This window comes from Lepisosteus platostomus, chromosome 28, assembly GCF_059453375.1.
Source record: "Lepisosteus platostomus isolate fLepPlt1 chromosome 28, fLepPlt1.hap1, whole genome shotgun sequence".
In the NCBI taxonomy this organism is placed as follows: Eukaryota; Metazoa; Chordata; class Actinopteri; order Semionotiformes; family Lepisosteidae; genus Lepisosteus; species Lepisosteus platostomus.
The window spans coordinates 13,701,781-13,714,624 of NC_142638.1; positions in this window are offsets into that span (position 1 = coordinate 13,701,781).

Below are 12,844 nucleotides of genomic sequence, written 5' to 3' on the forward strand. Positions count from 1 at the left end.
AGTCACTCAACACGGAGCTGTGTTAGTGAAATGATTGTTCTGATGTACGGCTGATGTCCAAACACTGAAAACATGATTGTGTATGCAATCGCACTCCTGAGCTCCATTGGGTATGGTTAAAATAACTTTTTATAGTTCATCACATTCAAAGTGTGTGTACTTGATGAAAGTGTAACACGCATTTGGAGGAGTTATTCAGGATTTTCTTTCATTCAACTATTTCAAGACCCATTATTTTCAGATGTTGTAGTATACGTGAATAATGAAAGGCCTTCATATTACACAATGAAGGAATGACTTCGCAGGTGTGAAGAATAAAAGATTAATTCAGCTCACTTTGGGGAGTTTCACAATGGCCCTCCTTATAGAAATGTGGGTTTGATTAAAGGAGTGAAGAAAAAGCACTGAATAATATTTGCTTCTGTAAACGTAATCATCTCAAAATATGGTTGAAGAAATTGAAGAAGGTTAAACATAATCCAAAACGTATAAGGTCAATTTAAGTACAACCAGAATTCTAGTGTTTATGCAATGCATCTGTGGGTTGATATGAAATATGGCCGTACTTAAACTAAACGAGGTTATCGAGAGCATATTCCGAATACGGCTTTGGCCAGTTGTACTGTGAACTGCGAGGACCGTATCTTATCCTGAACTGGCTGTGCGAATACCGTCCTCTGCTGGCAGAAGGAATAGATTACAACGGCACTGTATTGGCGATTAGTCCTATTGCTAGAATATTGAAACAACAAGGAGTCCGCGGAGTCAAGCAATGCTGAATAAACAAGTACCTGAAATTCAATAGGATTTTGTGTATTGATTACAAATAGGTGTGGAATTCTCATGTACAGTGGTATTCATGGATTCCTTACACAAGCAGCAGTTGCTATGATGCTTTCGTAATCTGAATATAAATCTGTTATCTACTTAAAACTGTAATTATTGAATAGATTAATGTCTTTGAAATGCTTCATTAACTGGGCAGTTTCCATGTTTGGAAATGTTTTTATTTTGATTGCTGATTGCTAGATACTGTATGTTTAATAGGCATGCTGTTAATATTTTCTACAAGAGCCAAATAAGACAGTTATGCTGTAGTAAGTTCTATATAAGTTATATAACATAAGTTATATTTTGTTCTGAGGTCAATTTGAATCTCATACTAAATAACTGGTGTCCTTTTATCTGAGAAACACTACCTGATTGATCACCTGATGCCTAGAAATTAGCATGCACAGTAGCCCAGCGTTTAGCATTGCTAGCTCACAGTGCTGAGGCCCTGGGTACACTTCTGGACCTGGGGTGCTATCTGTATGGAGCTTGTATGTTCTCCCCATGTTTGCATGAGTTTGCTTTGGGTGCTCCGGCTTCCTCCCACAGTTCAAAGAACTACTGGTAGGTTAATTGGCTTCTGGGATAATTGGTGAGTGTCTGTGTCTTCCCTGCATTGGACTACCATCCAGTCCCAGGTATCTCCTGCTTATTACTTTCTGAGGCTCTGGCTCCCCCGTGCCCCGCGACCCCCTGACCCCCTGACCCTGAATTGGATGAAGCGGTTAGAAAATGGGTGGTTTCTGTTATGCTCTGGTCATGCTCTGCCATAGCAACAACTTGTAAAAAATGCAGATGCTAGGATTTAACTCAAAGAAGGAGCTCAGATCACTGTGTTGGCATCACTGTACAGGTGTCCGGTGTGTTTTAGAACATATGTTAAAATCTTATTTACTAACTTCTAGACTTTTTACCCCCCATATCAGTCTGCAGGTGCACAGTGGTCTGTGGACACCCTCCTTGCTCTGTCGTAAAAGAGGAAATAAAAAGCAACTGGTTTTGACTTTAATGCACTGAGACTGTGGAACTCACAGAACTCTCTTGTCAGAAAGGCAGCTTCTAACAGCTTTTAAGTGAAGACTAAGAACACTTTTCTATTTTATTAAAATAGATTATATATGTTTTGTTTAAATATATGTTATAAATGTTAAAACGACAGCTCGTATAAGCTTGTATTTTTACCTTTCGATCATTTTTAGAATTGCTTTGAGTTGCTTTTACCATGATAAACAGTACAAAATATGAGGTGTTGAACTTGTCTAAAGTTTTAAAGCGCTTTATGACGTAAAGTGTGATGACAGTCCTTGGCGGTCTATGTAACAATTCTTCTTGAAGTAGGTCATCGGGCCAACAGTATACAAACATTACAGCTCAAGTGCTTTTGTATCTGAACGCTTTTAGGTAAGTTATTTAGCAGCTGCGGTATTAATAATGATTTTAATGGCAAATTCAATTGCAGGTAAAATAAAAATGGCGGATAACTTTCTTTCTAGCTTCGTGAAGCGGTCGCGCTATATTATACATATATACCATAATAAGAAACATAATATGTACAGTAGAATTTTTCACTTTAAGCTGGCATTATCCAGAACCGGGTCAGGGAACGGACCCGGACCGTGCAGTGTGGTCCGTCGGCCTTCTAAAGATGTTTAGGAGATCGAGGCGCCCTTGGATTTGATTAGAAACTTGCATAATTTCTTAACTTGACCCCATTATCTTAAAAAAAAACGGCCAGGCCAAGACCAAAGCATGAAGGCTGCGAGGATCGGGGGACTCTCATTTTTGGTCACAGCGTACAGTAGTAGATCAGTAACCTCTGTTTATCGTGATAACCTTTAATTATTTTCCAGTACTTTTTTAAATGATAAAACACATTGTCTCGCCAGTTTTGCTAAAGATACGGTTTTAGTGTTTACGCATAAATTTGTAAGCCGTAGGTTTAAATCTCGTGGTCTTATTTTCTGCATTTTCATCGTAAGGGAAGGCGCTCGTTTGCGATTTACGCGCTGAATATTGTAAGCAGAGGAGCCTTAAGGCACAGCCTCGCCTTAACACCATCGTTTGCATTGTCATTGTCATCCAGAAAAGCAGTCGTAAGAAAATGAATCTGTGGCGGCTCCGAACATTAAAAAAACTATATCTAGACTGCAAATACATCCCAATCTTACTATCAACACGTTTTAAGACCCCTCTCCTTTCCACCGGTATACAAGCTAAGAGAGAAATATTGGAAATCCCATCTGAAGTAGCCCTCGTCTCACCTTCGGAGCTGTGAGCGATGGGGATCATAATTAAAAGGGGTACAGTTACTTTGAAAATGTGTATGTGATACTTAAATTTAAATAAAATAAAAAGATAAATTATATAACACAGACTGCTATCTATGTCCATGTGTTTAAGACGTATGAATCGGTTTTAAAACAGGCACACCCCTTTACTTCTCACAAATCCGACTGGAGTCTCAGTCCGTCGTCGCGATGAATTAGGAGCTCAGATGTAGGCTAAGTGATTGCAATTTACTTATTTAAAAGAACCACTTCAAATCAAAAGGGAGACATTTTGTAATGGTAGTTATCGTATTATAGTATACGATAACTGTATACGTAGTATACGTAATTGTAGATATACAGTACATAAAGGGTATGAATAGGTGTGAGCTTTTACTGTATATTTAATATTTTATCTGACCCACTTGTAGAAACCGCCTACTCAGATTTATTTAAGTGGTCTGCCACCATAAAGACAGAAAAATATAATGACACCCTGTTACATTAACTGTAAAATAAACGCCGTAACTGCGGCCATATGAAAATTTGGATAAAGATTATACAAACATCCTAAGGAGCTCTATGACATATGAGCGTCGTAATAATGGTTGGTGACCTGACGTAACAGTGCTCCCTGAATTACGTGATCTGTATATACCCAAATACAGATATATCACATAGGGAGATGCAGTCAAACATTGCATTGCTATCGTCGTGGTGAACTATTTCTCCGCTGTTTAAAACTTGTTTGGTAAGTGTCATCAAATATGCTTGTCAATTTGTAGCGAAATCGATATACTGTATCATAATCCTTCAGCTATCTATAATGTAGTGAAACGGCTAATTAATATTGATAAATTCCCTTATTCACAGTGACTTTTGCTCAAACCCCTGTTGCATAATGGGTTAATTTTATATAAAAAAACATTTATATCATAGATATAATACAAGCTTTGAAATGAAATAGCACATTTCCAGGTTTCAGTTAAACATTTTTAAAAAAGCTCATGACTTTAAGCATTCTGAACATTGAGAATGTTATTTGGGAAACAAATGTTTATTATAATGTTTATGTTTAGGATCTGTCTCCTACTGAGTCAGCATGCAGCATTCAACACCATTAGGTTTAATATTAAAAAGTTGTGTATTTCCTGAATTGTTTTTTTTTATTCTTTTCTATTAGACCATACTAGACTGTGCAGGATATCATTTATTTGCCATTTTTGCCTTTTCCAGATACCTGGGAAACAAAGCTCATATCTCATTTGCCAATGGAGCCCAGTCCTAAGCCTGGTGCTCTGTCCCCCTCCCCGAAGGACACAGACTCGAATCGACCCGCGCCCTTAAGGCAACAGGATCTGATCTCCACGTACTGCCCGCCTCCCAAGATACAGCTTCTGAAGGACACCTTCCAAGAGAAACTGATGCAGGAAAAGGAGAAAAAAATGATCGCCATGTACAATCGGCGGCAGGAGGCAGCTCTACAGAAGATGAGAAAATGTTTCCAATATGTCAAATACGCTGCGGAGAAGAAGATGGGGAACAGCTATCGCTTCCAAGCCCAACAGGGCCCCGAGAAGAACATTGTGGGGTATGATCGGTCTTACCCCCTGAAGCCTATGGGTAACAGGAAAGTCTCCGGCCCTGGTGAGGTTCGGGCTGTGGACCGCCCGGACGCACAGAGTGATTCCTTGTTTGCCCCCACCCCGCCTCAGGATGGTCATGAGAGGCCCTGCGAGAGGCCGGGCAGGAGGGGCTCAAGAGTACGCAAACCTAAGGACAGGACTGTCCTCCCCATGGTGGCGACCCCTCCAGGGCAATGCCCTTCTCATGCCAATGGGAAGGAGCACTTTCAGTTGCAAGAGGAGCTACGAAAAGTGGCCGAGGCAGAGGCCGCGCTGAAGGAGGAGCATCGCCGGAGGGAGGCCAGCCTGCAGGATGAGATGCGCCGGAAGGAGGCCATGATGAAGGACGAGATTCGCCAGAAGGAGGCCATGATGCAGGCGAAGCTCTTCAGAGCTCAGGAGGAGCTGAGGATGGTTCCGAGAGAGATGGAAGACTCCAGAGAGGTGGCCGGAAGGGAAAATAGAGGCGAGGCAGAGCGAGCTTTGCCCCAGAGGACCATGGGCCAACCACCGCTCTAAGGCCGTGCCTCTTCTGACCTGCAGAATGGAGAAGCAAAAAGCCTTCACTCCAAGGAAAGCCCTTCCTATCAGAGGAGACAACCTTGATTATGGTTCTCCAATGGAAGATGGCGGATGCGCAGAATCGCACTTTCCCTCTGCGCTTTCCCATCAGGAGAGACGTCAAGTGAGCCCTTGCAGCCGTGGGCTAGAAGACGTCCCCTGTGGAAGGAGAAAGTATCTCAAGAAAGCAAGGCTCCCTGAAAGCGACCTGTCAGCGGCACAGGCCGCGCAGGGCCACTTCAGAAATAACACCACATGTCTGGATGAACAAACTCTGTCAGTGGAAAACAGATATTTGTCCCCTACAAGTCTGATCTGCCCTACCGCTGAGCAATTTCCATATGAGAATAGCCAGAGTGGAAACCCTCAGCTGGTGCCCTGTGAACTGTGTCACGGGAAGTTTGCTGTAGAGAGGCTGGAGAAACACAGCAAGATCTGCAAGAAGCTTCAGAATTCAAAGAGGAAGGTTTTTGACTCTTTCAAGCACAGGGCCAAGGGAACAGAACTGGAGACATACATCCATAAGAAGAAGGTTAAACCGCCAATCGTGGTAAGGGCTATCCTTAAACTCTTTCCAAGCTTCCCTTTTTTTCTCCTAGAGTCAGACTCAGCTTATAAATCAATGTAAACAATAAATAAGTGTTTTATGAAGTACTCTTCTGAAAAACTGCCGCAAAGGCACATTTGCCAGACAGAATAAATGTGTCTTAGTGACTTCTGAATTCTGTTGTAAAAATCTACATATCAAGCAAATAGCACTCACAGGAAACAAAACCATAACTACGTAAATTGTACTCTCTACCCAATGACCTGAAAGGTAGCCCCAGAAAGCTACGTTATTACTGTATTGATATTTTCTTGCCTTGTGAATGGTTTGCGACCAGACTGTGTACGCAGTGCTAGTCTGGACTTTTTCTGGAAGCTGTTTTATTGGTTTCATTTCCTGTTCCCAGCTGAGAAAGAACAACTGGAGGCAGAAGCACGAGGATTTCATTCGGAGCATCAAACAGGCCAGGGAGGTGCAGCAGGTGATCACGCAAGGAGGGAAAGTTGTGAACCTGCCCCAGCCCCCCGCGAATCCAAACCCCGACTACGTGCCCTGCCCTCACTGCGGCCGGCGCTTTGCCCCCAGGCCGGCACAGAGGCACTTCCCCAAGTGTCAGCACATCAGGAGCCGCCCTCCTCCTCCTCCTCGCAGATGAAAACTGATGTGAAGAAGAGCAAAAGAGTCATGATCTTGGCTCACGACTCACGTCCTGCTTTTTCTTTTTAGAAACACATTTAGCACAGTTCATCCGTATGATGATGAAAAAAAAATGTTACCTTATTTTAATTAAATGATTTTTTTTTGGTGGACTGGTGTTTGCGTAGCTGTGGTTATTTCAGTTTTTCTCTTATCATTCATACACCTTGACCTCCTAATAATAATTTTTCAACCTGGAACGTACAATTAGCAGGCAATAGAACAGGTCACATTGGTCTTGGAACCATCAAAAAGCAGTATTCACACATTCTCGGCATCAATTTTCCTTAAAAACAACTGAAAAAGCAAGGTAAAGAGTGATTGATTTTTTTAATGAAAGTTATTTGATTTCATTTATTTAATTTTCATAATATTTGAAATATGTTGGGATTAATGTGACTCAATATTATCTGCAGCTCTTACACTCCAGGCACCTGATAAAGTGGAACGCAGTGTCTTTGCCTTACATGGCGCTCAGCTCTTCCTCAATCCCAGCAGAAGCACCAGCAGAAGCAGCAGCCTCCGGGTCCTGCCTCATGCACAGCTTAAAATGCAACACCAAGTAATACAACAAACAACAGGGAAAACCATTCACGATCAGACACATCCGTTGATTGCTGGCTCTCAGTAAAGGGACATTGCATCATTACATCACAAAATAGACTACATTTCAAGGTTAAAGAATTACCATGTTCTGCGATTCAGAACGAGGCAGCAAAACTTCCTATAATCTGTTGTGGCCCTATGACATTGTAAAGGAGCAGGCTTGTGAATACATCTCGTTTAATCCAATGGAAATATAACTCTCAACTTTTTTACGTTTTTGCCAATAAATAATACTACATTGTTAACTCTGCATAAAGAACCTTGGAATGGAACGTTTTTTGCAGTGAAATGTTTGCTGCATAACCTATACCCTTTCTCTCCTACATCACATTGCATTAGTCATTACAGTGATTAGTGAGCAGGAAGGGCTGCATCACATCGCAATTTGTGTGGAACTTGAATGCGAATTTGTTACAACATGGCGTAACTTACAGTCCTTTCACAAAATTCATGATTTTGTGCTCAATTTTGAGTTTGTAAAGTTTTTCTAAAATGTCAATGATTTTATTTTGTGACTGAAATTAAATAATTTTGTGTCTGCAAAATTGGGACTGTAGTTCCACCCTCACCTACTAGTACTGTATGTCTTTGGACTGTGGGAAGAAACTGGAGCACCTGGAAGAAATCCACACAAATGAAGGGAGAACATACAATTCCATCCAGACTGCACCCCAGGAATTGAACCCAGGACCCCAGCTCTGTGAACCACAGTGCCAGCTCATTGCTATAGTCACTATAATTAATGTCAAAACTCATTTGCAAATGAGCAGCCTGGGATCCAAAAGGATCAAGACAAGGATCCAAACAAAGCACTATCCCAAAGCTTGGCTTTGTACCTTATATAATACAGGGCTTGATGCAGAAGGCAGATAATCAAAGTACATGCAATATTTGCTAAGGGAAAGTGACTTTGTGTTCTTTGAGGGAAGTCACTCAACATGGAGCTGTGTTAGTGAACTGATTGTTCTGATGTACTGCTGATGTCCAAACAATGAAAACATGGTTGTGTATGCCATCGCACTCCTGAGCTCCATTGGGTATGGTTAAAATAACTTTTTATAGTTCATCACATTCAAAGTGTGTGTACTTGATGAAAGTGTAACACGCATTTGGAGGAGTTATTCAGGATTTTCTTTCATTCAACTATTTCAAGACCCATTATTTTCAGATGTTGTAGTATACGTGAATAATGAAAGGCCTTCATATTACACAATGTAGGAATGACTTCGCAGGTGTGAAGAATAAAAGATTAATTCAGCTCACTTTGGGGAGTTTCACAATGGCCCTCCTTATAGAAATGTGGGTTTGATTAAAGGAGTGAAGAAAAAGCACTGAATAATATTTGCTTCTGTAAACGTAATCATCTCAAAATATGGTTGAAGAAATTGAAGAAGGTTAAACATAATCCAAAACGTATAAGGTCAATTTAAGTACAACCAGAATTCTAGTGTTTATGCAATGCATCTGTGGGTTGATATGAAATATGGGCGTACTTAAACTAAACGAGGTTATCGAGAGCATATTCCGAATACGGCTTTGGCCAGTTGTACTGTGAACTGCGAGGACCGTATCTTATCCTGAACTGGCTGTGTGAATACCGTCCTCTGCTGGCAGAAGGAATAGATTACAACGGCATTGTATTGGCGATTAGTCCTATTGCTAGAATATTGAAACAACAAGGAGTCCGCGGAGTCAAGCAATGCTGAATAAACAAGTACCTGAAATTCAATAGGATTTTGTGTATTGATTACAAATAGGTGTGGAATTCTCATGTACAGTGGTATTCATGGATTCCTCACACAAGCAGCAGTTGTTATGATGCTTTCGTAATCTGAATATAAATCTGTTATCTACTTAAAACTGTAATTATTGAATAGATTAATGTCTTTGAAATGCTTCATTAACTGGGCAGTTTCCATGTTTGGAAATGTTTTTATTTTGATTGCTGATTGCTAGATACTGTATGTTTAATAGGCATGCTGTTAATATTTTCTACAAGAGCCAAATAAGACAGTTATGCTGTAGTAAGTTCTATATAAGTTATATAACATAAGTTATATTTTGTTCTGAGGTCAATTTGAATCTCATACTAAATAACTGGTGTCCTTTTATCTGAGAAACACTACCTGATTGATCACCTGATGCCTAGAAATTAGCATGCACAGTAGCCCAGCGTTTAGCATTGCTAGCTCACAGTGCTGAGGCCCTGGGTACACTTCTGGACCTGGGGTGCTATCTGTATGGAGCTTGTATGTTCTCCCCATGTTTGCATGAGTTTGCTTTGGGTGCTCCGGCTTCCTCCCACAGTTCAAAGAACTACTGGTAGGTTAATTGGCTTCTGGGATAATTGGTGAGTGTCTGTGTCTTCCCTGCATTGGACTACCATCCAGTCCCAGGTATCTCCTGCTTATTACTTTCTGAGGCTCTGGCTCCCCCGTGCCCCGCGACCCCCTGACCCCCTGACCCTGAATTGGATGAAGCGGTTAGAAAATGGGTGGTTTCTGTTATGCTCTGGTCATGCTCTGCCATAGCAACAACTTGTAAAAAATGCAGATGCTAGGATTTAACTCAAAGAAGGAGCTCAGAGCACTGTGTTGGCATCACTGTACAGGTGTCCGGTTTGTTTTAGAACATGTGCTAAAATCTTATTTACTAACTTCTAGACTTTTTACCCCCCATATCAGTCTGCAGGTGCACAGTGGTCTGTGGACACCCTCCTTGCTCTGTCGTAAAAGAGGAAATAAAAAGCAACTGGTTTTGACTTTAATGCACTGAGACTGTGGAACTCACAGAACTCTCTTGTCAGAAAGGCAGCTTCTAACAGCTTTTAAGTGAAGACTAAGAACACTTTTCTATTTTATTAAAATAGATTATATATGTTTTGTTTAAATATATGTTATAAATGTTAAAACGACAGCTCGTATAAGCTTGTATTTTTACCTTTCGATCATTTTTAGAATTGCTTTGAGTTGCTTTTACCATGATAAACAGTACAAAATATGAGGTGTTGAACTTGTCTAAAGTTTTAAAGCGCTTTATGACGTAAAGTGTGATGACAGTCCTTGGCGGTCTATGTAACAATTCTTCTTGAAGTAGGTCATCGGGCCAACAGTATACAAACATTACAGCTCAAGTGCTTTTGTATCTGAACGCTTTTAGGTAAGTTATTTAGCAGCTGCGGTATTAATAATGATTTTAATGGCAAATTCAATTGCAGGTAAAATAAAAATGGCGGATAACTTTCTTTCTAGCTTCGTGAAGCGGTCGCGCTATATTATACATATATACCATAATAAGAAACATAATATGTACAGTAGAATTTTTCACTTTAAGCTGGCATTATCCAGAACCGGGTCAGGGAACGGACCCGGACCGTGCAGTGTGGTCCGTCGGCCTTCTAAAGATGTTTAGGAGATCGAGGCGCCCTTGGATTTGATTAGAAACTTGCATAATTTCTTAACTTGACCCCATTATCTTAAAAAAAAACGGCCAGGCCAAGACCAAAGCATGAAGGCTGCGAGGATCGGGGGACTCTCATTTTTGGTCACAGCGTACAGTAGTAGATCAGTAACCTCTGTTTATCGTGATAACCTTTAATTATTTTCCAGTACTTTTTTAAATGATAAAACACATTGTCTCGCCAGTTTTGCTAAAGATACGGTTTTAGTGTTTACGCATAAATTTGTAAGCCGTAGGTTTAAATCTCGTGGTCTTATTTTCTGCATTTTCATCGTAAGGGAAGGCGCTCGTTTGCGATTTACGCGCTGAATATTGTAAGCAGAGGAGCCTTAAGGCACAGCCTCGCCTTAACACCATCGTTTGCATTGTCATTGTCATCCAGAAAAGCAGTCGTAAGAAAATGAATCTGTGGCGGCTCCGAACATTAAAAAAACTATATCTAGACTGCAAATACATCCCAATCTTACTATCAACACGTTTTAAGACCCCTCTCCTTTCCACCGGTATACAAGCTAAGAGAGAAATATTGGAAATCCCATCTGAAGTAGCCCTCGTCTCACCTTCGGAGCTGTGAGCGATGGGGATCATAATTAAAAGGGGTACAGTTACTTTGAAAATGTGTACGTGATACTTAAATTTAAATAAAATAAAAAGATAAATTATATAACACAGACTGCTATCTATGTCCATGTGTTTAAGACGTATGAATCGGTTTTAAAACAGGCACACCCCTTCTCACAAATCCGACTGGAGTCTCAGTCCGTCGTCGCGATGAATTAGGAGCTCAGATGTAGGCTAAGTGATTGCAATTTACTTATTTAAAAGAACCACTTCAAATCAAAAGGGAGACATTTTGTAATGGTAGTTATCGTATTATAGTATACGATAACTGTATACGTAGTATACGTAATCGTAGATATACAGTACATAAAGGGTATGAATAGGTGTGAGCTTTTACTGTATATTTAATATTTTATCTGACCCACTTGTAGAAACCGCCTACTCAGATTTATTTAAGTGGTCTGCCACCATAAAGACAGAAAAATATAATGACACCCTGTTACATTAACTGTAAAATAAACGCCGTAACTGCGGCCATATGAAAATTTGGATAAAGATTATACAAACATCCTAAGGAGCTCTATGACATATGAGCGTCGTAATAATGGTTGGTGACCTGACGTAACAGTGCTCCCTGAATTACGTGATCTGTATATACCCAAATACAGATATATCACATAGGGAGATGCAGTCAAACATTGCATTGCTATCGTCGTGGTGAACTATTTCTCCGCTGTTTAAAACTTGTTTGGTAAGTGTCATCAAATATGCTTGTCAATTTGTAGCGAAATCGATATACTGTATCATAATCCTTCAGCTATCTATAATGTAGTGAAACGGCTAATTAATATTGATAAATTCCCTTATTCACAGTGACTTTTGCTCAAACCCCTGTTGCATAATGGGTTAATTTTATATAAAAAAACATTTATATCATAGATATAATACAAGCTTTGAAATGAAATAGCACATTTCCAGGTTTCAGTTAAACATTTTTAAAAAAGCTCATGACTTTAAGCATTCTGAACATTGAGAATGTTATTTGGGAAACAAATGTTTATTATAATGTTTGTGTTTAGGATCTGTCTCCTACTGAGTCAGCATGCAGCATTCAACACCATTAGGTTTAATATTAAAAAGTTGTGTATTTCCTGAATTGTTTTTTTTTATTCTTTTCTATTAGACCATACTAGACTGTGCAGGATATCATTTATTTGCCATTTTTGCCTTTTCCAGATACCTGGGAAACAAAGCTCATATCTCATTTGCCAATGGAGCCCAGTCCTAAGCCTGGTGCTCTGTCCCCCTCCCCGAAGGACACAGACTCGAATCGACCCGCGCCCTTAAGGCAACAGGATCTGATCTCCACGTACTGCCCGCCTCCCAAGATACAGCTTCTGAAGGACACCTTCCAAGAGAAACTGATGCAGGAAAAGGAGAAAAAAATGATCGCCATGTACAATCGGCGGCAGGAGGCAGCTCTACAGAAGATGAGAAAATGTTTCCAATATGTCAAATACGCTGCGGAGAAGAAGATGGGGAACAGCTATCGCTTCCAAGCCCAACAGGGCCCCGAGAAGAACATTGTGGGGTATGATCGGTCTTACCCCCTGAAGCCTATGGGTAACAGGAAAGTCTCCGGCCCTGGGGAGGTTCGGGTGTGGACCGCCCGGACGCACAGAGTGATTCCT